The sequence below is a fragment of the Phyllostomus discolor genome, chromosome 4 (assembly GCF_004126475.2).
Source record: "Phyllostomus discolor isolate MPI-MPIP mPhyDis1 chromosome 4, mPhyDis1.pri.v3, whole genome shotgun sequence".
Lineage (NCBI taxonomy): Eukaryota > Metazoa > Chordata > Mammalia > Chiroptera > Phyllostomidae > Phyllostomus > Phyllostomus discolor.
In genome coordinates, this window is record NC_040906.2 from 208,266,203 (window position 1) to 208,292,058 (window position 25,856).

Sequence of the window (25,856 nt, forward strand, 5' to 3'; positions counted from 1 at the left end):
ATATTCGATATAATAGGCTTTGTGGTATTATATAGAGAGAGATCACATAGCTTTTGTGATACATGTAAAACACGTTCCCCCCCAAACCCCCGTTCCTGACTTCAGGCGGCAAATGCAGTGACAACATCTCGCAGAGAGGAGCTCCCGCTGTGCAGTGCACACGTGTTCATGCCTGTAAGTCAACAAGCAGTGTTACGAAGTCCCAGCTTTGAGTTTCTGAAACACACCTGCGACGGCCTTACCCCCACACCTTTTGAAAAGGAGGGGAGGCAGGGGCATTGCGTTGCTCTGGTCCCCTCGGCGGTGTCGTTCCCCCGACTGGATGACGGCCGGGCGATGGCAGGAACCTCACGGTCCCCACAGTGACCCCCCAGGAGACTCGGGGTGGGGGGAGGAGAGCAGCCCCCCCCCGTACCCACGGACGTGACGTCGCTGGCTCGGGCCCACATGGCCCGCAGCCCTGGATGCGTGGCCCGGGTCCCCCTGCCTCCACAGCCCTGCTCGCTCCTCGGGGGCTTGCTGAACCCCGGCTTTTCTTTGCCCTGAGACCTCTGCGGAGGGGCAGACAGAACCCGCCCCCCCCCACCGACAGGGGGCGCATTCTCTGCCCCCGAGCACTTGGATCGCCCCAGTGACCCCCATGTTCCTGGAGCCCCCGGGGCTGAGGAGGCCACACGAGTCCCCGCCCTCAGCAACCCCGCACCCGAGCGCTGAAGGCAGCTGGTGACCCTTCTGCGGGGACGCCGGCCGAGCCCTCGGTGGGGGAGCCCCGAACCCAGGCACACGCACCGGGGTCGTTCTGTCCTCCAGGAGATTTCCCAGGGGCGCCCTTCGCCCTCGGGACACGGGCTCCTTCCACAGTGCGCCGAGCGTCTCGGGGACGTGTCCAGCCCGCAGCGCCCACTGAGAACTTTCCTTAGGCTGAGACCCGCAGACCGGCGGGCCTGAGCCAGCGTGGGCCGAGGATGACTGGGTAAAACGCACGTGTGGGAACTGGCCAGGGAGGCACGCAGACGCGCCGGCAGCGGCCTGCCCACCGCCGGGCCGGGGAAGTGCGGCTGGGAAAATCCCCCAACAGCGCGGCATGGGGGGCGGGGGGGGGGGACACGGGGGGGGGGGGGGACGGGACCGAGCAGAAACCACAGCTCCGAGTTGCGTCCACGTTCTCTCGGAAAGGTCGGGGGCGCTCGGGGCTCTCTGCCGTCGTGGGGGCGGCTCCTGGCACTCCGCTGGCCGCGCCCTTTCCCACTCGAAGAGCTGACACACCTGGTGCGCAGGGCCCCGTTCCCCCCGTCCCTCTCTGCAGAGCCGGCGCCCCATGGAGCATCCCTTCCCGGGACCCACCCCTCATCCTTGAAGCCCCGCCCCCTGCCTGCAGCTCCTCCCGGGAGCTCCGGCCCACCCCGCCCTCAGCCCAGAGCCCCCTCTTTTGAAACGAGGGAAATGAAGTGTGATCACTTGGGGGGGGGGGGGGGGGACTGATAGTCTGCCCAGGCCAGTGACCTGCAGAGCTGACAAAATCGGAGAACAAAGGTGATTTTCTCCAAATGTTGATGCCGAGTCCATGTTTCTAGGCAAAACCAGGCTGAACTTAAACTGTTCCATTTTTAGAATGTCTTTTCAGGAAACGTAATCCCGCGTAAACTCTAGGACCATCTGCAGACCGGCCCAGCGCTTCCCGTGCAGATCCAAGCAGGTCGGTGGGTGGGGGGATGGGGTGGGGGGAGCAGGATGGTGGGGGAGGTGAGGGTTAGTGGCCCAGACCCGGAGGTCGGTCTGGGGTCTGCACCTGAACCGGAACCTCAGGAACCCTGTGGCCGTGGTGGGCGAGCTCCCTACACCCCCTGCCACGGTCTCCTCGCGTGAGGGGGCAGCCGCAGGGTCACCTGCCCAGAGGGCCGTTGTACGGGGTCCAAGGAGACAGGGTCGCTCAGAATGACGGTCCCCCAAAGGAGCGCTGTTAATTCACACTCACAGTCAGCTGTGATGAGGAAACGGACACCTGTCTCTCTGACACCAGCGGGCATCACCCCACCTCTGCCACCCAGAAGGCACCGCGCCGAGGACAGAGGTGCCCCTCCCCCCTCCCGCCGTCCCCACAGCCGCTCCCCTCCTCTCTAAGGCCGGGCGCCCTGTCTGAGGCCGCAGGCAGCGGGGCCTCCTCCCAACTCCCCTGGGCTTTGGTCCCTTCCCATCCACACGGCCCTCCCCGCACTGTCTGCGCGGCAGTCTGGGGGCTCCCACGGCCCCCCTGCCTCTCGGCCAGCCCCTCCGGGGCCTGCGCCTCTGGGCTTCCCTCGGGCAAACGTCGTCCGGTCTGAGTCCGCCGCAGCCACGTCCTCAGCTCGAGGTCCCGAGCGTGACTCTCAGTCCCCTCCACGCGACTCTGACGTCCCCGAACCCTGAACCCAGGCGAGGCGTGCATGCTCCGAGCAGGCAGAAATCTGGCCTCCCCTCACGAGGGGCACACGTCTCCCCGGGCTCCGTCCAGACGCCCCCACGGCACGTCATCCCGCGCCAGCGCTGACGACCCGCGGTGACCAGGGAACGGCACCGGGACGTCCCCCCGGCACGCATGTGGTCATACTTCCCAGCCGGTGTCATTTACCCTCCCAGTCACCTCCGGGGGAGGGACCGGTGCTGTCCTCAATTTCCCCTAGGGCGCCAGGAGGCGCAGAGGAAGGGACTGATTTCCAGCGGGTGCCAGGTCGCCACTCCGGCTCCAGAACCCCCCGCTGGCCACCGAGCCGCCCCACCTCCCGCCACCAGCCCCACCCACCTCTGCCGGGACGGCTCACCTCTCCCACCCGGGCACGCCGGTCTCCCCAGCTGGGACGGACCCCGTATCTCCCACGCAGCCCACGCAGGACTCCCAGGGAGTCCAGCTTCCCAACAAAACCCTGATGCGGTATTGCCAACATGGAATGTCGGAGCCGTGGTCACCCGTGTCTGACGTGAGCTTGCTCCGTGTTGTCGTGCGTGGGGAAGACACCGGGGAAGAACCAGCCCCCCGGGGTCACGCACGTGTCAGAATTCGATCCCTAAACTTGCTGACGGTTGGGGGCTGCTCCCCAGAACCGCCCTCGCAGCGAGACCCCCGGCACCCTCCCCTCAGCCGGTCCTCTCGTCTCTTACAGCCGCAGGGCAGACTCGCCAGGAGCCGGAGGAGCTGGGGAGAGGCAGGGAGCCTCGCCTCTCTAACTCCCGGCTGTGCAGCCCCGCCTCGGCCTGGTGACGGTCCGCTGGGGTCCGCAGCCACACCACCCCGCCCCCAAGCGCCCTGCAAGCCCGCCGGCGTGCAGCCCAGCCAGGAGACTCCAACACGCTTGCTTGTTCTCTCCCCTCGGCTCCACTCGCTCCGCTAAGCAGACCTTTCCTGGCCATTTCCTCCACCGCTGCCTACTTCCACGCGAGCCGAGAGCGGCCGCGACACGTTCCCAGGCAGGACTCTCGGGCTTTCGTCCTCTCGGAACTGAGGACGGCCGGCAGCCGCTCCAGCGTCCACCAGCCTCGCGTCGAGCCCGGCGTCGGAGGACCGTGGACGGAATCGGGGGCACTCGAAAACTGGAAGGGCGGCCCTCCGAGCTGGCCGGGCGCTGCCACGGCCGTGTTCACGGAAACGTGCTAACCAGAGTCCGTGTGGGAGAGTTCCGCACACTCCGCTCACTGCACGGCTGTGGGCCTCTGATCCCCCGTCTCACCGCAGAGCTCGAAACACTCCACGACGCAATGTTCACTTCCGTAGCGCTTACCGCCTCCGGGGACGAGAGAAGGGAAGTTTTTCTTAGTTAGCCATTCGTTACTTTTTTAAAATTAATACACGTTCCCTTTTAGAGCACTTTCAGGCTTGCAGAAAATCGAGCAGGAAACCCAGAGAGAGATCCTGCCCCCCGCCCCCGCCCCTCTGTCCGCCGGTGCGGACGCCTGGCGCTGACCGGGCTCCTGCGTCACAACTAACGGGTCACACTGAGACTGAGACTTCACTACGAACCGAACCCCTCCCCCCCCCACTCACACCAGGGGTCGCCCCGGGGGGTTCCAGACGCATGTGCCGTGTGTGCGCCCCACCAGTGCCGTGCAGGGCCGGGCCGCCGCCCCGAAAGCCCCTAGGCTGCACCTGCTGGTCTGTCCCCTGCCCCTGCCGCCTGGCCACCACTGACCTGTGCCCAGTCTCCGGGGCGCTGCCCTCTTCGCAGCGTCTTGCAGCGGGAACCCTGCAGCGCGAGGCCCTCCCAGGCTGGCCTCTTCCACGCAGTCCCACGACGCCCCCCCACGTCCGTCCTGGACTCCACGGCGCAGGTCATCTCACTGCTGCGTGGGCCCCCGCGGTCCGGGCGGGCCATGGACGGTTCCCTCGCCCACCCGCGTCCCTGCCCACGTCCCTGCCCACTGTCAGGACAACTGCTCCACGCGTCCACGTGTCGGGGCTTGTGTGGACAGAAGGAAGTCTTCCAGCTAAATTTTTTAAATAAAAGTTTCACAGTCGATGCCTCCTCTGACGACCTTGTCCCCGGGGTGATCGCTGACGTTACCGAGACGTGGTCACCAAGAAGGTGAAGGCGGTGGTCCCGTGACCATGAGCTGCATCTGGCAGGACATCCCCGCGCACAGGGACCCCCGACCTGCGTCTCGCTCCCCGGGGCTCAGCAGCTGCCTGTGGGGCCGCCCTCCGGGCCCAGGAAGGAGCGAGGCAGCCGGGACAGCAGGCAGGGACGCACTCCGGGCGAGCGGCCGGCTCACGGGGCCTGAGAAGGGGGGGCTGTGGTTCCCTACGGTGACGGTGACGGTGACAAGAGCGGACGGAGGTGACGGCCAGGGCAGCGGCCCAACGACCGCCCTTTCTCCCCATTTTTCTGAAAAGAGTTCAAGAGGGGGACTGCACACGCGCAGCAGTTTTTCTCTGGGTCACCGCGTGCCTCTGTGAAGCCCCACTGGGTGACTCGGCCCTGTGGCTTCTCGGGGTTGGACTCTTTCCTGTGGTTCTGCGTGGGCCCAGAGCTCACTAGCCTCTCTGGAAACGGCAGCGACGGTGCCGGCCGCCCGAGGAGGGCAGTCCTGGCGGGACTCAGCGCGGCCAGGGGCCCTCGTGGGGCATGGGGCTTTGGTCTTCGCTCGCGGGACCCATCGACCTCCGTGATCCAAGGAGCCTGCCCTCCAGCCGAAAACAGAAAAAGTCTTTCTAGGTGGACTCGTGTCATGAGTCACCTTCCTGTGGGTCTCCCTTGGTTTTAAAAGTAACGGTTTATGCAGGGAGGCGGGGGCTGACCCGGCTCCTTCCTTGCTGACATTTTTCTGTGTCTGTCGGGGGCGGGAGGAGGCCTGTCCGCTACCGCTCAGACCTCAGCGGAGTCACAGGGTCAGGGTGAGTGGGGTCGCAAGGCTCCGCCTCCGTGGGGGTGGGTGCCTCCTCAAATGCAACTGTTCCTGAAGACTGACTAAGTGCACGGTCACACTCGCCCTCTCAGAGCCCGGACGGGAGAGGGGCAGCCAGGCCGACTGTCCATCGTGGTCAGCCGTGACGCTGGGCCCCGCCCACCAGGAGAGGGGCGTTTGCCGGCGCAGCAGGGGCAGCTGGTGGCTCTCGGTGCGGAGCCGAGGAGCTGGGGACAGGACGGGCTCAGGAAGACGTGGGGTCTGAGGGCTGGGGGCTGTCCCCATCACCTTTACCCTGGACACTGCGTAGCGGCTCTCAGGGAGCAAATATTATTACCAGTCACTATTCGATAGAGCCCACATCCCCAGGCGCCCCTCTGTGGGTCGCGGTGCTGAGCTCCTCGCACGAGTTACTGTGCTTAAGGCGACCGGACTCCAGAGCTGTGCACCCGGGTCAAGTGCACAGGCCTTGCCCCGCCGCCTCCCTGCTAGTCAAGCTGTTAGTCAAGGCCATGCGGTGCCCGGGGCGCTGTGCTCCGGGTGAAGGGCGGGCCTGCACCAGGTCCAGCCCCGGTCTCCAAGACCATAGGCTCTTCTGAGAAAGGCAGGCACGTTCGTGCACCGGTAAGAACACAAAGCAGACATTTCCGCCTGAGTTTCAAACATTTTGTGTGAGGACGTCCCAGCGGGGCCCACGGCACCCCCGAAAGCCGGACTCCGGGCCTGCTCTGCGCACCGCTCAGGCGGGTGGAGGGCGCAGGACCGACTCCAGTCCGGCACTGACGGCCTCTCCCCGCGCATGCGCACTGAGCCCCTGCGTGGTCTGTCCAGGTCCGCGAGGAAACCGCCAACACCCGTGTCTCCGATCCTTCCAAGACCCGGGACTCACGTGGACTCTTTCGCAAGCAGCAAGAGTAACAGGCGTGAGCTCGGGCCAAGCTGTCCGAGCATCAGCACCCGTGGGGTCCCGCTCCGCGGGGCAGGCAGGGCCTGGGGGCGGGGAGGAACGGGAAAGCCAGACCAACGCCTTTTGCCCAGTGAGACTGGGATTGCAGCCCATCACCCCTTCGGTCTCTGGTTTTAGGGGAGTCTGACCACCCCGCACGTGCGCGCAGGGCCTGGTTTCCTGGGGTTCCTCTCACCGCCTGCGGTACCCCAGCCGTCCCGGAACACCCACGGCTAAGCAATCCCGGGACGGAGAAAAGGAGAGCCGGGCGCTTGGGTCCACCGCAGCAGGGGCCCTCGGACCAGGCGGGACCGCGCGAAGCAGCCGCCGCCGGGACCGGGGGCGTGCACGGCACAGCGGGGACGCGCCTCGGTCCACTTCTGGCCGCGCGCAGAGTTCCAGGCTCCACACCTCGGCCCCAGGCCACTCTCGGCGGGCCTCGCCCACACATGACAGAGAGTCTGCAGTGTGTTCGTGCGGACAGAAGCCAAGGTGAGGCCATTCCTCAAAAATGTCCAGCGCCCCATTTCCACCGGATGGTTTCCACATTGGCGCTCAAGAGGCTGTCCTCTGGAGCTGGGGGGGCGGGGGGGCGGGGCCAGAGGAAGCCAGGCGGCGGGACAGGGGAGCAGAGGGGCAGCGAGGGGTCACGACAGCATCCCTGGCTCCGCTCTCCGTCTCTGATGATCTTGTGGAGACAGAAGAAAAATTACAGCGCTTTGCCATAAAAAAATAATGAGCCATTTATCCCCTATGCGCCCCATGAAAATCATTGCATTCCATTCTGTGCGGATTAAATCAGGGGAACGCGATGATTTACATCTAATGTTTGCATTCACTTCGGGAGACTGGCCATCTTCGAGGTATTTGTGGAAGTCAGCCTAGAAAATCGATTCCCTGGGTGATAATCCATTCAGGCCCTCTCTTTTTTGAAGAACAGGACGCAAGGAGGGTGGTGCAAGCTGGCGGGGGGGGGGGGGGGGAGGCCGCGCTGCTCCGTGGGGGCCCCGGGGTGGGACACGCACGGCCCCGTCCCCTCTGCGGCCACCTCCGCAGGTGTCCGCCTCCTGGCGGAGAGGTCTGGCCTGGCAGTGGGCAACCGAGGTGAGCGAAGCAGCGGCCCCAGGCGCTCAGCCACCCTGCCCTTCCCCACCCCCACTGAAGTCAGAGAGGGCACACACCCACGGGTCACTCCCCGGCCGCCCCACCCCATGAGTCCGCCTGCACACGAAAAAGCAGGGGGCGGTGCAGCGAGGAGGCTCAGCTTTGAGAGGAAAGAGACAGGGAGCCCAGCTCAGGGGGTGCCTGCACTGCCGAGGTAACTGGAGGGGGGGTCCGAGCTGGCCCCACCCCCCCACCACCACCCTGCCCCTCTGCAGGAACTCAGACGCCCACCCCTGACCGCTTCCCGCCATGTGGTCGCCCGTCCAGCCTTGCCTGGCCACGAGGTCTGGGTGGGAATGAACATTCCAAAAGCCCTGGAGAAATGTGTTTTCCACTGGGCCCTGGGAGAGGATGTGATAAGGTCCAAGATCCTGTTTTTCCAGACGAGTCGCCCACTCTGGATGTCAGCCACGGGTGTCGGAGCGTCTGGGAGACACCCGTCGGAAGCGGAGCTCCCAGAGGCGCTGCGAGGGAGGAGGTCATGTCTGGCCCCAGACCAGCCGGTCAAGACCAACGGTCAGCAGCCTTCGGCATCATCTTTATGAACTCAGATTCCAGGTCCAGTGAGACGCCCTGGCGCTGAGCACGCGCCCACGGCCACACCCCGTGTGGGGACGGAGCCCACCTGCGCCGGCCGAGCCCCGCGCCCTCCCCAGAGCCCGTGTGTGACCGCAGATGGGCCGTCCACGGTGCCCGGAGTGTGCGCTCCTTCTGCACTGAACCTGATGCCTCATGAGCCAAATAGGAGCTGCACGCATGCACACACACACACACACACACACACACTCACACGGGTTGTCACTGCTGTTCCCACTACCCGGCCTTAGAAACATTGTGATGTCCCAGGGGATGGAAATGTTTCCGATGCTGGCAAACATGCAACCTCCCTTCCCACCCTTCGGAATGAAAGTCTTCAAGTAACTAATCCAGATTTGTGTCAGCTTCCCCACCCCCCCTCTCTCTCACACACACACTCACACAGGAAAGAACAAAACTATTCTTGACACCAATCGGGGGCGGCTCACACCTCTGCTGTGGTCAAGGCTGTCTCGTGTGCCACTCTGGATCGGAAGGAGGTTGGTACCAGCCGAGCGCAGTCAGGTCCAAGTCCCACCTTTCCTGCCTCCCGGCGCTGTGACCTCTCCCAAGTTCCTGGACATCTGCGGGTGATAATTCTCTCATCGAAAATGGAAGGATCGAGCCTGCCCCAGGGACTGTGGCAGAACTGACTAGAAGACACCCAGCACACAAACGGACAGACAGGGATGAGTACAACGGAGACCAAGCTTAGAGGCAAAGAACAGCATCTATAGGAAGAAACCTCTGATGCAAATTAAGTAGCACAAAAGACTTATTTTTCTCATTATATACATTTTCATCTTTTGACTTTCTACCCATTGCCATCAGCTTTTCATTCACGAGTAAACGCACAGGGTTATGACCATGAAGACAGTGCATGCAAGAAAACATCATCAGAGCACGGGCTGGGGCCCATGAGCAGGAATTTCCTGGGAGCGTTCCCGAATCTCGACAAAAACTACTCTGAAGAAATCTCTCTTAAACAAAGAAAAAAGGTGCACAGAAAAGGGTTCTGGCCGCGGCGTCCAGCACGCGCCGACGCCAGCAAAGGCGCCTCCAGGCCTGGCCAGGCGTCAGGCTGCACGGTCAAGGCCGGCCGGGACTCGGCGCAGCCGAGCCTGGGGCAACGGACCACGCCCTTCCAGAAACCTGCGCCACCCCTTGGACGGCTGCCCTGACGCCGCTCGTTTAATTTAATGGGTCACTCGACACATTCTTATCTCGCCGTTAAGACTGGAAATGGAGCGTCGCCCGTCACCCCCGGCAGGGCCGGGCCGTGCTCACAGGAAGCGCGTGGCAGAGTGACGGCGGCCTGCCCGAGGCCTTTCCCTCTCCGTCTGAACGCAGGCCCGAACTGGTACCGGTACCTGGCTGAGTAACAGCCCAGTTCCCCGCGTGGGTTTTACCGAAGGGGAGGGCAGGGAGGAGCACAGCTGTCACTGACGGCCGCTGCCTTCTACAAAGAGAACCGGGGAGTGTCAGCCGCCGGCCCTGGGGCCGCAGCCGTGCGGAGAGGCGGCCGTGCGTGCGGGGCAGCCGCGGAGACATCGGGGCGCTGATGCGTGCGCAGCGGTCGGTGCGCAGCCACGGAGGCTTTATCTGTGTATCTCGGCGCGCCCCCTTGCGCCCAGCGGATCCAGACCGCACCGTCCCACCTGCCGGGGAACACGAAGAGCCACACCCACCCGTGGAGTTGGCTCTGCTTTAACTGTAAACATTGTGAAGCAGAAGGGACACCCGGCAAAGAAGCGATCGATCGTGGCCTAAACAACGACGAGGCTGGAGTCCAGCTTCCCGGGGTGCGGGGGGAGGGGCGCAAAGAAAAGGGCCACCCGGTCGCCGCGGAAGCCTGAAGAATCTCACTTGCAGGAAAACCAGTCACTCCCCCAGCACCTTCGAACAAAGACTGTGACAAGATTGGAGCGTGAACACCATTGGAGAAAGGAGAGGGCGCCCGGCACTCCATCGGGGAGGTGCGGCGTCTGGTCCCCCACGGGTGCCGTGGCCACTGGGACTCAAGTTACTGGCGGGAGGGCTCTGAGCGCTGGCCTGGCAGGGGGACGCGGGGACACGGCTCCGGGCCCAGCCCCAGGGCCAGTGGTGTGGTGACTCAGCCGGCCGGAGGCCGCGAGCCGCCAGGGTGACCACAGGCGTCCACTTCCCGTCAGCAGGGGCGGAGCCAACCCCTCATCCAGAGAGCTTTGCTACAACTTATTTAAATAAATCAACTCAATAAATTTATTTTTTTTTTGTTTTTCACCACAAGGCCACGACGATTCTGGCCGTGTGGGCGCCCACGGGCATCGAGGGGTCTGTAACCCAGGGGCCAGACGGGGACCTCGCTGCTTGTTCACAGCAGGACCGAGTGCGCACACAGAAGGCGCTAGATAACGCCAGCCCGGCCTCCGCTCCCCTCTCCTCTGTCCTCCCTCTCCCCCCTCCCCCCTAGCCCTTGTCCAGCCTTCTCTCCGCATCCTCCCCCTCACCTCCCCCCCATCCCATTCAGGGTTTGGGAGTACGGTCAGGACTCACTGAAAAACGGATTTCGTGACTCACAGGTCAGCTGCTGCCCACAACCTGAGACCATTCCAAGTATCACGGAATCAAGGCGCCTGAGGATTCCTCCAAAGAAAGTTCATTGAAGTCGGTTGAAGAGGATGAAGTAATGTGTTATGTACGTTAGCAAAACCTTACAGTCTTTAAAAAAGAAAGACAATCTGAAGAAACACCCGACAGTCAGTCCCTTGGCAGCGGGTGGACTGCCAGGCGGCTACTGGGCAGGCGGGCGGGCCCTGCATCGTGGCCGGGACCAGCCTCCGAGGCGGAGTGTGAGCAGGAGGCTGGCCGGGCCCACAAACAAGCGTGCACAGGTGGGGCCGCACCCGTGTTCGCTCACAGCCACGGCGGCCTGGTCACCACTCACGCTCGAGGCCGCCGGCGCGACCCCCTTCCTCCACAGCCTGGCGCAACTCCTGACCCGAACAGGAGCACTCCTGCCAAGGAGCCAGCCGCCCTGCCAACCAGCCACTGACGCCAACATTTCTGCACCCTGATCCTCTCTCTCGTCTCCCAGACACCACTCGAACCCGCCTATTTAATCCCTCACCAGCTCTTAAACCGTGCTGCACACGGGGAGGGTGGCTTTAAAGGTGCTGTCCCACACGGCACAAAGGCCATCACTCGTAATTAGCATGGAGGTCATCATGGCAAATGTGTGTGGTTCTGTTTCTTCGGGTCTCTCCTCCTCTTCCTCACATGGTTTTTTGACGAGGGGTGGCTTACTGCTCTCGGGACTGCAGGAATGCACATGAAGTGCATTCTAGAGTCTAGAGTCTTCTAGACTCTTCCAGGCAGTGGGAGAGAGAGGACCCGAAGCCCTGAGCTGACCCCTGCGTCCAGGGACTGTGGGAGGGCCTGGGGGCCACCCGGAGCTCCTCCGGAGGGGAGGGGAGGGGAGGGGAGGGGAGGGCCTCCCGAGCAGCTGCTGGAGGAGGAGGAGGCGGATTCCGAGGGCCTCGGAGACACGGCAGGAAGGCTCCGCAAAGAGAGGCTGGCCCAGGGGCCTGGGAGCTCTGGGGAGAGGGCACCCACAAGCGCTCCTCCCAAGGAAGCGGCCGTGAACCAGAGGGGTCGGGAACAGGGGGGAGTGGGGGGCCGGGGTGGACACAGTAAAGCATTCCGTTTCGGCCACCGCCAGCCTCGGTGAGACCCTCGGGGGCGGAGTGGGGGCGGCCCTGTGCTGGCGACCTACTTTCTTCAGGAAACAGACACTCCCCGGCCTGCAAGGAGGAGGGACGCTGTCGCGGGCACTTGGGCCCGGCCAGCGGGCAAAGGGGCTTTTTCCTCTCTGCTCTGAGGTCATGGGGGTCTGACCTGGAGCTGCGGTTCACTGTGTCACCTGGGGCGAGAGGGGTGGTGCCCCAGGCCGCAGGTCCCGCTGCTCCAGCGCGCCCTCACGCCCGAGCCCTGCCCCAGGCGCCGTCCACAGACTTCCCTCTGCGGAGGCTCCTCCTGTTTGGACTTGACCCCTTGGACGAGACCAGCCAGGGGCAGGGAGAGCGGGGGCGGGGACAGGAGTCCATCCAGGTGGGGCTCTTGGGGAAGCCGCCCTGGCCTTGGTCTGTCCAGCCCTCAGCGCCACCTAGGTCTGCAGGGCGCCCCCCTGAAAGGGGGCTCGACCATTCGCCCGCGGGTTCGCTCAACAACTGTGTTTGCGGAGCTTTTGAAATCTGCCAGGCCTCGTGCTAACGACCGCTCCAGGTGCGCTGGGGGCTGCAAAGAGGCTCCTGCCGTTCTCGGGACTACATTCCCGAGGGGAGGGGCCGGCGACGGGAGAGCACAGCCGTAAAAAGGCCAACATCCGTGAGCACACGGTCCCCGGAGTTGAACCCCGTCTGCGGCCACCCCGTGGCAGAGCGGGCGCCCGCCGCCGCTGCGCACACACGCTCGGAACCCGGCTGGCGAGCCCGCGGCCCGGGACGCGTGAGCATGCGGGGGCGCAGGGGTCCTCTCCTCCCCCCAGAGTCCGCCGCCCTCTCCAGGCCTGGCCCGGGAGCCGCGTGCTCCCCACGCCGCCCCCTCCGTGAAACTCTGCACCTGGGACCACTTCAGCCCCGCCGGCGGTGCCTCTGCAATGCCCGTGAGCCGCTCAGAGGCCCGTGAGCTCGGAGTCTGACGGTCAGACAGGGGAGGACACGGGTCTGCAGGGGGTGGGCAAGGGAAGAGCGGGAATACGGAGCCGAGTGGGGCGGAGGGGCTGCACCGACATATCGTCATTGGGCACTTGATTCTTCCTGCACCTAACTCTTCCGCGTGGACTTCGGGCACTCACAAGGCAGCCGGGAAGCGCCACACTCTGTGCCCCAGTGTCCGGTCCACAGACGGGTGACGGTCTCCGCCCACAGGACGCACGCCTGACTGGGACCGCGTCCCAGGGGCTCTGAACCGGGTCCCTGAACTCTACCGGGGCTCAGGGAGCCCAGGGCGGCCACCACCGACGCCTTGCCCTCTTTTGTGGAATGTCAAGCTACAGGTGACATCGTGGGCGAAACAGGACAATAGGCTGTGACCGCAGAAGGTTCCGTTAGCTTGATGTTCGGGAGTAAACACGACTCAACAGGGCGCCAGGCCAGGGCTGCGCCAGCCCTGGAGGGCAAGAGCTTTGCCTTGAAGGACACAGTCTCACAGCCTGGAGACACCCACAGTCCCCTCCACACTCCTCACCGCGCTCCGGGACCGTGGCCCTCGCGGGCTCGCCTGTGTCTGGCTGCCACTGCCACCCATGCTCCCTCCGGGCCGCACCGCCAGCACCCGGGAGCGAGGCCCAGAACCTCCGCCGGTTTTCACCGCCCAGTGGAACGGTTGACTTTGGCAGACGTACCACGGAACTGGAGGGACACGGACAAGGACAGCCCACCCCTCGCACAGCCCCCCGCCGTCCCTCCCGGGCCTGACCGGGTGCCCTCCCTTGGCTGGCAGGGCTCCCTCTCCGAGCAGCCCCGCACCCTCCTCCTGTCCACGGCCCCTCACACGCTCTCTTCTTCCCACTCAGCAACTTCCCTTTTCGCTGGAGCAACCGACCCCCCACACCTGGGGCCCAGGCGCGACCGCTGCCCACGTGAGAGACCCTCTCGGGCCGGAGGTCAGGCTGACTGACACCTGTCAGTCACCCAGGAGTCTGTGGCTTCGGGGCGAGGGCGGCGTGAAGCCACGTCTGCCCCTCCTCCTCCTCCTCAGCCGGGCCGGGCCGGGCGCAGACGAGGCCGGCAGGTGGCTGGCGTTTCGCCCACCTTGACGTAGACAGATAAAGAGCAATGGAAATGAGAACCCCCGACCGTGCCCGAGGAGGGTTTGGGAAGAGGGCAGAGTCGTCCGGGCCCTGCTGGCGGTGGCCCCTCCAGACGTGGGGGAGGGGGCGGGGCCGTCCGAGGCAGAGGTCCCCGCACGGGAGACGTGCTGCCCGGGCAGACCTAAAGGGACCCGTCTCGGGGGCAAACGTCACCTCGGGAGTTACACCTCGCTCCTTCCCGGCACCCCCTTCTCCAGGGCCCGCTAAGCAAGCACAATCCACTGCTAAAATGGGCAAGAATCACGTTCCCGCCCGTGGCAGAGAGGCATGACGGGCCTCGGGGACCGAAATCACGCGTGGAATTTTACGAGCAAGCATGAGACCCGGCACACTTGTCCAGGCCCGACCCCCGGGTGGTGGCAGCACGTGGGGTGGCGTCCGGGGCGCTTCTCGGAAACAGGAGGCTTGGGAGTGTCCGCCGTATTCGCAGGACACCAGACTCCGTCCCTGAGGGGCTCCAGTGACTGGGAGGGGGGAGCTGCGTCTGAACACGGTGTGCAGCGTCTGTCCTTAAGATACCCGAGTGTTCGTGTCCACCAGAGGACCCGCGCAGGGTTGCTCCGAGCGGTTTTGTTTGCCAGGGTCCCCAGACGGGAACGGCCCCAGCGCCCATCAGCACAAAGGGACGAGGAGACCGTGGGACATCGCATGACACTGCGCAGCACCGAGATGTCTACAACCAGGCAGACGATCCCACAGACGCAACGCTGACGGAAAGAACCCGGACACGGGGGCGGGTGCCCCTCGAGCCCACGAACGCGAGTCCAGACGCAGGCAGAACTACGGACCGGCCCCCCCGAGGCCGGAGGAGCGCGTGGCGGCGACCTTGGGGGAGGGGCCTCGTCGGGGCGGGGCGCCGGAGATGCCCTGTCGCCGCACCCGGGTGTGGGCACCGGTCACCTCTCACGACAGTGTGCACCTACAACGTCCCCGCGCCGTCCGCCCACGAAGGGGCACTTCCCGGAAACAGCGCGGCTCAGTCACCGAGAAAAACATCGGCCCGTAAGCAAAATCCAAATTTACATCGTTGCGAGCCGACCCTCCTTTCAGACTCCAGTGCTCGACACTTTGTATTTTTAGGCAGAGACGCTGCCCTGGCAGAGCAGCGCGTTGCGGAATCTGCTCCCGCTCCTCTCCCCGGCGGAGGGCTTTGGCGGGCGCCACCGCAGGCCGCTGGCCGAGCCCGGCACCCCCATCGGTGGGGCCCGCCGACACGCCGTGCCCTCCGATGGGAGCCGTGGAGGGGACACCGCGTCACCCCGGTGGCGTGCCGGCCCAGGGTGTTCCACGCGAACCCACTCTTTAGGGAATGTCCCGTGAGTCTAAACCGGGAACTTCTGAGTGTAATAGTAAGCGACTGGCATCGTGTTACATCCAAAAGTCACCTTAAAGAGCAATGGGAGCTAAGACGGAGAGACAGGAACAACACAGAGCCGTTCGGACGAGTGGGGGAGGAGGCGGAGAAAGCCGAACGTCGGAGAACCTCCGAGGGCTGAGAACACAGGTTCCTAACCGGCGTGACCGCGGGCAGCCAGGGTTCCGGGCTCTTTCCGGGGCAGAGGAACTAATAAAATACCTTGTGAGGACACCAAGGCTCCTAAGTGAGCAATAATCCCCTTGATCTGGCTTCAGGTCAATCACTATAATTATTCAGTGTTTTCACCACAAACTGTTCCCACAGCGCCTTCCACACACCCATCACGTTCACGGCTAACTCAGCACGGCAACGTGACCGTTTCCAGGTTCAAGGCCGTCAAGGAAAGGAGAGCAAAGCAAAGAAGTTCTGTCTGGCATGGTCCACATTTCCACACCAGATGTCCCTAAGGTGTAAGGACAGCATCCCATCAGTTGAACATTTCATGCAAATATCTTCCATCAGCTCGGTTCTGAACTCGTGTGGGACAGGGAGCCCCCCGCAGGACGACACTGGGACCACGACTGTGCACACACACCCACGGCCAACAGTGTCAACGCACGTCCAAGGAGCCGTCCAGTCCAACGCAGCATCCTCTGCCTCGCAGCCCCCTCGCCCCCGCTACGAGAAACGGGGTGCAGCCACCGTGGCCAGAGCCCCAGGGCACACACCTGTGTCCACCACGGCCTCTCCGGGAGCTGACCTCCGTCCCCAGAAGGAATCCCCAGAGAGAAACTGCTAACAGAACAGAAGCGGTCACAGCACCGTCCCCCAGGAATGTCCACGCGGCACCCGACGTGGACGCCTCCCAGCTCGACGGGGGACGGCCCCGGGCGAGGGCAGAAAAACGACGAAGCATTTTTGTTCTTCCGCTCGGGGATCCCACCACTCTCTCTCTCCGGGCAGCCTGCGAGCTTAGCAGCCGCTGGGAACGCTGGATCAAGCCAACCTGCTGACAGATGGTCTCAAAATCAATGACTGCCATTAAAAGTTAATTTCCAATTGCCTTAATTTAATACGTGCTATGATGTACTTTCAGTGGCTGAAAGGAACAAGCGCATCGGCCTTCCAAGTTTGGGGGCCGTGAGAGGAGCCCCGCCGGACAGTGGAGGCCAGCAGCCGGACGGACGGACGGAAGCCCTTGCCCCTCTTCCGCAGGTGCGTGCCGCCGGCAGGCTTGGTGGAGGGACCCGAAGGAAAATGATGATGGCGCCGCTGGGGGAGGCTGGGGGAGGGAGGAGACCCGTTCCTCAACTATGCGTGAGGGTCCTTCCACCCCTCTGTGCACGCGCCCACCCAAACGCAGGTGCCCCCGGACCTCCGCGTCTCCCAGCGTCTCTGTGGGCACAGCCGGACCTCCCTCCAGGCACACGCTCGCCCCAGTGCGGGTGTGTGCCGGGGAGACGGAGAGACCTGCTCCCCACCGTTCCCAGAGAAACGCGGTCAGGACGACGTGGTAGGTGAGTGTCCACACGCCTAAGGGGTTCCCAGGCACACACGCCGGGTGACCGCTGAGAACCACGTTAGCTCGCCACGCACCGAGATGCGGTGAGATCAGCAGACATTTTTAAGCTCTGACACAACACTGGTTCGCACAAGTCCCTTCGACACGCCGGTGATCTCCGAACAGGGTGGGTGCACCTGCCGACCGTTGTCGTCCCTCGCCTGTCCAACAGTCCTGGCATGGGGGGACGTGGGGGTAGCTAGCTACAGTTAGGACAGGACCCCGGATATGGCTTTTTAAACTCAGCTGCCACACGTTTTCACCAAAAAAAGAACTAGAAATGTTGGTTAAAATACAGTTTTTAACACCGGCAAACACACACTCATCAATTATTAAGATGGCACGAATGCCCCCCGGTTTTCCTTCACCGTGATGACGACATCCCTCCCACAGACGGCGCTCCCTGCTTCACCAAAAGAACGGGGTCAGGGCCTCCAGCGGAACCCTCCGGTCAAAGCCAGCGGCTGAGCACGGAGCTGATGGCTTTGTCAGACACTCACGGTGACACCCAACTCTCCAACGGTTCCCCCAAAGGTGGATAAACATCCACCATTCAGATCAAGCCCTTTGCAACGTCTGAATTTCTCACCCGATGCCAACTCCCCGGTGACACTCACTGGAGAAAGACACTGTCTGCTGCTCCCAGACCAGAGCCGGCCACGACGGCCCGGCCCCGGGGAAGTCACTGCCGTGCAGCCTCCTCGGGGGCCCGCAGGCCGCCGGCCCTGCCCCGTTCCCGGGGAACCCCAGCTGGCTGTCCAGGGGTGGCCCCGGCCAGACCCCGGCTGTGATGGGCACACGCCCGGCAGGAGGTTCCGAGTGGACATGGAGACACCTGCTGTCCGTGCAGGAGGGACCCGGGTGACTTCGTGTTTCCTATGACGTCAGGACAGCAGGGCCACGGACTCCATCTTGGAGACGCAGGCCCATGGCCCCGGGGCTCTGCTCTCACCGGGTGCCTGCCACCGACCCCCCCGGCCACCGAGACCACCAGGCTCAGCTCTGCAAAGGGGGTGCTCGGGCCGAACAGCCCCCCACCTGCCGGGGCCCGGATGGAGCCCTGAGCCTCCTCCCACCCCCGGCCCGGCCAAACCAGCAGCACCAGGCTTGTGCCCGCCCCATTTCGCCTTCTCGTCTCCACCACAGCCCCGACAGCACACCCGGGCCGTGTGCGCCTGCTTCGGACCACCAGATCTGGAATGTTTTCAGCAAAATAAAAGGTGTCTGCTCGGGCTCCTCTGCCGTGGGAGTCGGACAGCCAGGCATGACTTCCGTTTCCATAGGGAATTTTCCATCTTCTCCCTGTCACTGGGACTGTTCTAGGCCGAGCCGGGCCCACAGCCTCCCCTCCTCGGCCCTGCCAGGGCCCCGCACGTCCCCCCAGCCCAGACCCGGCCGCCAACTTCGGGACCCTCCTGCTCCCAGGCAGGGCAGCGCAGCCGTCAACATGACCAACATGACGCAGCCCCGAGCACCTCTGGGCCGGAGGCGCCGGGGGAGGCAGTGCCCGCCCTGCCACCCCTCACGGCTCACAGACACGAGGGGGACAGCTCCGGCACCCCACCCTCCCTCCCGGCACAGGTGTGCTGCCTGCTGACGTTGGCCCGGGCTCTGCACCCGAAGGACAGGGTGTCACCCCAGTGCACACGACAGCCAGGCAGGCAGAGGGCAGGCCGTGCTCAGCAGCCCCGTCCACCTCCTGGCCTCCTTGGCCTCCCCTCCACCCTCCCCTTCTCCCTGCCTCCCTGCGAGGGCACCCAAATTGGGGCCTTCGGCGTCAGCCTCGTCAGCGCCCTCCCGCCCCACCCCCGGTTTCCTGAAAACACATGTAAAAACCCCATTTGTGGGGAGCAGTCTACCCAAGTTGCCCTGACATGGGGAGCCGTGACGAAGGCGGGCCGGAGCATTCCTGCGGAGAATCTCAACTCCCAAAGGCTCCCCTGCCCTCCTCTCCTCCTGCTCCCCTCCCCCTACCTTGCTCCCGGCCGCTGCGTCCCCCGGGCCCGGCGGGGGGCTCCTCCTCGGGGAGCGGGGGTTCTCCTCCACCTCCTCCACCCTCCAGGGCTTTGCGCTTCTTCGACATCTCTGCCCAGGGCTGGGGCTCGGGGGTTCTTTCCCCACCCCCAGCCCTGCCCCCTCGCCGAGGCGAGTGAAGGTGGGGTTGGAGGGAGGGGGGAGACGGGGAGAGGGGCGGGGAGGAGGGGCCGGGAGGGCGATGAATGGGAAGAGGGAAAGGCACTGGGGAGAGGCGGCAGGCAGGGCGGCGGGCGGGCGGCGCAGGGATGCTGGATCAGTTCACCAGAGCCTCCGTCTAGGGGCCGTGGCTGCGCCCTCCCTCCCTCCCTCCGGCTCCTTCCTCCTTCCTCCTTTCCTTCCCACTGGAAGGGCGAGCCGAGGCTGGGAGGAGAAGGCGAGAGCCCGAGAGGAGAGGCAGCCTGGGCCCTTGGCCGATGTGCTTCTGATTTGGGAGGGGTGGGGTGGAGGTGGTCCGCGTGGGGACCCCTGGCCCTGTCTGCTGAGGGAGGAGTGGGGGCCCGGGGTGGGGGGCCGCGTCTGTGGTGTTTGGGGGAGGTGTTCAGTGACTGCGATGAAAATTGGGGGAGAACGAAGAAAATAAAATGCTGCAAAACGCCAGGGAGCGGTGCCTCCAGGTGCTAGGGACACTGGACCTGCTCCTCCCCTATGACATCATAGGAGCTTTTGCCAAAGGTGCTGGGGAGGTGGAGGTGGGGGGACCGGCGGGGGGGGGGGCAGCCGCAGAGGTGAGGGGTGGGAGGAGGAGGAGAGACCTGCCCCCGTTCAGAGCCAGGGGATGGTTGGAGGGGGGCGCTGGGCTGGGAGCCAGGAAGGGACCGGACGCACCAGCCCTTCTCCCCGCCGCCTCCAGGGGCACCTGCCGGGCCGGCGTCCCCGTGGCCGGGGCTGCAGTCTGCAGCTGGGGAACGAGCGGGGCGCGGAGGGCGCCTGCAGGGGCCCCGGAGCGGAGAACTCCGAGCGAGCCCTGGGGCCGGCGCCGTCTCTCTCGCCGCCCCCTCGGCGGCCCTGGGTTTTCTCGCTCTGCAAACTCAGGCTCCTTCTCCCTCACGTCCACTCGCGACCCCTCCTCCAACACACACACACGCGCGTGCACACACACACATATTTTCTTATCGCCGAAAAGGTTGGAGGGAGATGACGGGAAGTTTTTCAAAAGTCGGATCAAGGTTGGCATTAAGTTTTCCTGGACCCTCGAGGGTTAAATAGCAGGTAAAAGGAGCTAGCAACTCACCGCCAAAGTCTGCGGACCCGCGCGCCTGCTCCCGCTCCGTTCAAGTTCAGACATTTAAAAGAGAGAAGGGGGCGGAGGGAGGCCACCGGCCCGGAGCGCGGTGGGTCCGGGGCTCCATTGAGAACTGCGCAAAACAAGTTGCCCTGCGAGGCCGGTGGCCCAAGTTCGGGACCTCTCCGGGAACGCTCCCTTCCGCTCGCTCCTCCGCAGGCATAATCCAAGGGCTGCGGGTGCTGTGTGTGGGGTTCGCGCCGATCTTCTCCGAAAGGGGGGACCCCGCCCCGAACGGTGCGCGGCATTCCTGTTCCCCTCCTTTCCGTCTGGGGGTCTGTCTCCAGGACGTTCGCGCCGCGCACTCGGGTCGCCCACGGAGACCGGTGCGTGTCAGCTCGTCCTCCCCGCGGCCGCAACTTCGGACCCGAACCCCGATGGAACAGGAGTGCGAGTGTGCACGCGCGTGTGTGCTTGTGCGCGCGCGTGCGTGCGCGCGCGTGCCAGGCCGGGTGCCAGGCCGGGTGCCCGCGCGCACTGGGCATCGGGCGCATGTGCTCCCGGGAAAGACTCTCCTCGGCTGCCTGAACTTGGAGAGTTTTCCTTTAAGCCGGAGCCGCTGCCCGGACACCCCCCGCGTCCAACAGGAGGCGATGACGTCTGTAGCCTCGTTGCCAGACAGTCCCCGGGCTGCCGCTGCTGCTCGCTGACAGGAGCGGGCGCTCCGACGTCAGCAGCCGGACCTTTGGCAAGGCTGCTCCCGGGGAGACGGCTTCCACCCCCGCACCTGCCAGCCCCCGGGGGAGGGGGGTAATGAAATCAAAGGCCCTGGGAGGGGGCCGGGGAGGCGCTGACGCGGGGGTGGGGGCGGGGTCCGCTCTGCCCTCTTTGTCCTGGAGCTCGGGAGTGTATAAATAGTGCTGTCTCCAGCCAGACTCTCGCGGCCCCCCGCGCGCACGCCCCCGCAGGGCCCCCGCGACAGGCCCTGTCACTTGGTGTCGGCCTTGCTCCTCCGGGAGGGAGGCAGGGAGGGGGCGGGGGAGCAGGGAGTGGACAGGCGCTGCGAACCTCTTCCCATTCATAGATTCGGTTGCAGTCTTAAGGCCGCCGCCCGGCCGCGGAGTCGCTGTGAATGGATGGGCGCCCGCGCGCGCGGGGACCACCAGGTCCCCGGGGATTTCGCCCGCCCGGGGGGCGCTCCTTCTGCGCGAGGACACTCTCCCTCGCCTCCGCGCGGGTGTCGGGACCCTGAATGACCATCCTTAGGAACAGAGAGACCTGGCTCCTCCCGCCCTTCCAGCCCCAGGGTCTCTTAGGGCCCCACAGCGCTGGGAAGCAACAGGGAGACCCGAGCCGCGCCCAGCCCCCGCACCGGGGAGAGCCGGCTGCGGACTGGACCCCGGCCTGTCTGCCTCCTGGGTGGTAGCAACAGCTAAGGGGGCTACCACCCTGCCACGTGTCGCAGGGCAGTGACCAGGGCCCAGGGCGTGGCCTCCCTCCGTGCACTGCTGACAGCCCGAGCCTGCACCCTCTGCTCCTGAACCCCCACAGGGGCACAGCGCTTGGGAGAGGGGGCTGTGAGGGGGCTGGGGGGGGGACGGGGGGGTTGCACCCGGGGTCAGTGGTCCTGGACCGTGGGTGCTGGATCGCTGGGTGCTGCTGCCGGTAGGAGGCCAGACCCCGCGGTAGGACCCAGAGCCACCGGCAGGGCACTGCCGCTGCCTCTGGCCCAGGACCCCTTTCAAGGATGAAGTCCGGTGGCGCCCTGCAGACCTGGCGGCGCTTCCTACACGCACACAAAGACCCCCGTGGGACGCAAGGACACAAATGCACGTGGCTGGGGTGAATCTGAGCGCCCTCGCTGGGTCTGGGCGGTGGCAGCCGCCCAGGAGCGTGACGAGACAGGGCACTGAGCCCTTCAGAGCAGTGCCCCCCCCCAAAAAAGGCCCCCTTCCCCCTGGGCACTGGACCCCAGGTCCTCTGGCTGCTGGAGGAAACGGCTTCACAATTCCCTTCCCATGCACCGCCCCCCTCCCCCCATCTACGGGGTCCCTCCACTCACACACACACGGGAGAAGGAAAAAATGCTCCTGACCCCTCTGCTCCCTGCTCCCCACCCGGTTCCCTCCTCCCGCTCACAGCACGCGGCACCCGCACCCACCCTGGGCTCCCTCGCTGGTTGTCCAGGGGGACAACCTCTCCTTGGCCCTGGAACCCACTCCACTGAGACGTCCTCAGACCCCTCCGTCTCAGCCGCTCTGTGACGCCCACTGTCACCCACGTCCCAGCCAGCCCGCGCTGCTCGGTCCTGCTCAGCCCGCCGGCGGCTGCGAGTCCTCGCCTGTCTGGAGCTGCCAGCAGCCTTGGGCCCAGGTCAAGAGGCCCTCGTCCTGTGAACTTGGCTTTCAAGACACCACCTCACCTACAGCCATTCCCTTTGGGTCACGAGTGTGGAACCCACACCTCCCCGTCTTCTCTCCCCGCTGCCCCCTGGGTGGTGTCCAGCAGGCTCCCGACCGAGGTCCCATCAACCCTGGAGACTCCGGCACGCGTGTGCTTAGCTCGGACCTCTCCCCTGACCCTGGACTCACACCCCTAACCAGCGCCCCCACCTGGTGCCCAGAGGCGTCGGGAACTCAGCCGGCGTCTCTCTTACTACCTTCCGTGGGTGGCACGGGTTAGAACGACCACAGAGGTTCCGCGTGTGCATCTCTATGACGCATCATCTGTGTGTTTCACTGGGTGCCCCCCACCCAAAGTCAGATCGTCTGTCGCCATGTACTTGGCCCCTTTGCTACCCCATGCCCTCTGGTCACCACCGTATTGTCGTCTGTGTCACAAACAAGAAAAACCATCGACTGGCTTCTTGACCTTCCCCGACCCTAAACCTGCTCCTCCCTGGGCCTTCCCACCTCAGTTAATGAACTTGCCATCCTGTCTGTTGCCCTTTGGCCAAAACCTTGGAGGACCATTGACTCCTCATTTTTTCATCTTCACATTCCACCAGTCAGCAAATCCTGTCCCCTCCCCCTTTAAACGTGGCCCGGCGTCACTCCCCCCGGCCCTCCTCCACTGCCCACACTCGGGGGTGAAGGGGCCAGAGCTGCCTGGGTCCTCCGACTGCCGTGCTCCTCCCCATTGGTCCCGGTCACCGTGTTGGTGTCCCCTCTCATCCAGCAAGTAAACATCCCAGCTCCTGGAACTTCCCAACGTCCCACCGGTGAGACAGACATTTCAGTCATTCAACAGTCAAAGGCACCCACAGCTCGTACATTCTCGTGTGTGATTATTTGGCTCCTACTTGGCCCATGAGAAGGGCCCGTGAGCATCCCTTTAAGCTGGCTCCTACGTCCCCAGGGCACGCCCGCATCGTTTTCTGAAACTTCCCCCACTTTTGGCACAGCAAGCTGTTTCTGGAGCGCCCCGAACCTCCGGAGAGTGCCGGTCCTTGGAGAGGCATTAGAGACCAAAGTCCGGGCAGCAGGGTGCTCGCAGCCCCTGGGCCGTCACTGCTTCTCGGCCCTTTCGGCAGCAGAGGCAGGCAGTGAGTGAGCGCGTGTGCACACACACATGCACGCACACCCCTGTGCACACATCCGTAGCTTCCCAGGTCTGGAAGTCACGAGTCTTTTTTGCCTGGCCCCATGGCATCTGCGTACGTCCCTTTTACCACAGTGACACCCCTGGCTCCCAGCAACGTCACCGCGGCCACTTGCCGGCTCCATCCCGCCACGCAGCCGTGAGTCCTCTCGTGGTTCTGCCTGCCCCCCTGTGACAACAAATCCCGCAGGAGCCTGGCCAGCCGTTCGCCGTCCCCGCCAGCCCTCTCGTGCCACGGGGCGCCAGACCCACGGCCCCGCCGCGGAGGGCTGTGCTCCCGAGTCCCGGGGATTCCTCCCTTCTCACCCCCTCCCCTTCCTCCCACCGCCCTTCACTTGAAACGCGACTGGATTCCTGTGTCTCGGTTTCCTTTCAGTCTCAGGGGGCCCCTTCCCTGTCTATGGGGTGGATTCTATGTTTCTAAGTATGTATGTTCTCAACACGCTTCTGAAAGTAAAACTGTGCTTTAAGAAGTGCAAAGAGAAGGCCACTCCCTCCGCCTCCCTCCCCCCCCACCCCACCGCCAGACCCCTGCAGCGAGCCGGTTTCATTGTCGTCTGGTTTCTGGACGCCGCTTCCTGTTGTGAAGGTAAGCAGGTAGGTTTGTTGTCTTATTTCCTGTTGTTTTTTTCTCTGCAAAACTTACACTATTTATGCTCTTCCGCATGTTGCTGTCTTTCACCTCCTACCATCTCCTGGAAACCACCCCTCGGGGTCGCAGTGTCTGCCTCCTCCTCCGGCAGCGGCTCAGCGCCCCAGGGTGTGTGCGCTCAGCCGGCGCCTGGGCCGGCCCAGCCGGGCAACCTCCGATCCTTTGCGGCTAAGAGCAGCAGCAGCAGCGCTGCGACACGTCCCTGAGTGCGTCTACCCCTGCCCACCGCCAGGGGGGCCGCTCTGGGGTGAGCTCCTGGGAGTGGTGCCACTGAGCCACGAGGTGAACCACAGACACAGGTTTTTAGATGCTGTCACACTCCTCCTCAGACGGTTTGTTCCAATTTACAAGCCATGAACCTTTTTCTTTAAAAAAATAAATAAACACACTTTCCCAAGTGCCAACAGCTCTGCATTAGTGAAAAATCACCTGCTGTGCCTGGAGGGAGTAGTTCGGGCCACTGGGCGGGGACGGCTGGGGCCAGGGCTGCCGTGTCCTCAGGCCGCGCGGGGTGGCATGAGCGCAGCAGGACACACGTGCTTCCGAGCTCTCGTCCGCCGCACCGCGCCCTCGGGATGTGGGGCCGGCGCACTCCTCTGCGCCAGGCGGTACGTGTGCTGGGAGAACCCTTGCAGTCGGGCACGGTGTCTGCTCTCCACGCCGCCGTGTTCTCGCTGTGCGGTCAGACTCCGTTTCCCCGTCTGCTCAATGGGGATAAAAATGGTACTCCCCCCGCCTTGGCCGGTGAGGCTCAGTGGGTCGGAGCATCATCCGGTGACTGAAAGGTTGTGGGTGCGATTCCCAGTCAGGACATACGCAGGCCACAGGATCGATCCTCGGTCCAAGTGCAAACCGTCCCCGGTCTGGGCACGGGGGCCACCAACCGAGGCTTCTCCCACATCAGTGTTTCTCTCTCTCCCCCTTCCTCTCTCTTTCCCTCTCTCTCCCCCTTCCTCTCTTTCCCTCTCTCTCTCCCTCTCTCTGCCTCTCTCAAAGCCATGAAAAAAATGTCCTCCAGTGAGGATAAAGTAATACTGATAATAATAATAATAATAGTATTTGCTCTGACTACCTAGTAGTTTGGTTTAAGGATCAAGTGTGGGTAGCATTACAGACTTAAGGACAAAGTTCTATCTATCTATCGATCAATTGATCAATCTACCATCAATCTATCACTCCATCCATCCACCATTTGTCGGTCTGTTCATCTACCCATCCACGCGTCTATTGTCTGTGTGTGTGTCTGCAGTCTTCTCAACGTCTCTCGTCCAAGAGCGAGGGGAAGGGACATTGAACTGAAGTCGAGGACACCTGCCTCCGCCCCCCCTTTCTCCCTCACCACAGCTGGCACGCGGTCTCACTCCAGGAACACCGTTCTGTCCTCCCAGCCTGATCGCCCATCTTCCTGAAGCCAAAGGGTGGAGCTCCTTCCCCTGTGAGGTTCTCCCTGGCCCTAAAAGGCCCCCTCCCGGTCTTCAGGCAGCAGGTGCCAGGCACGGGTGGGGCGCCAGGCACCC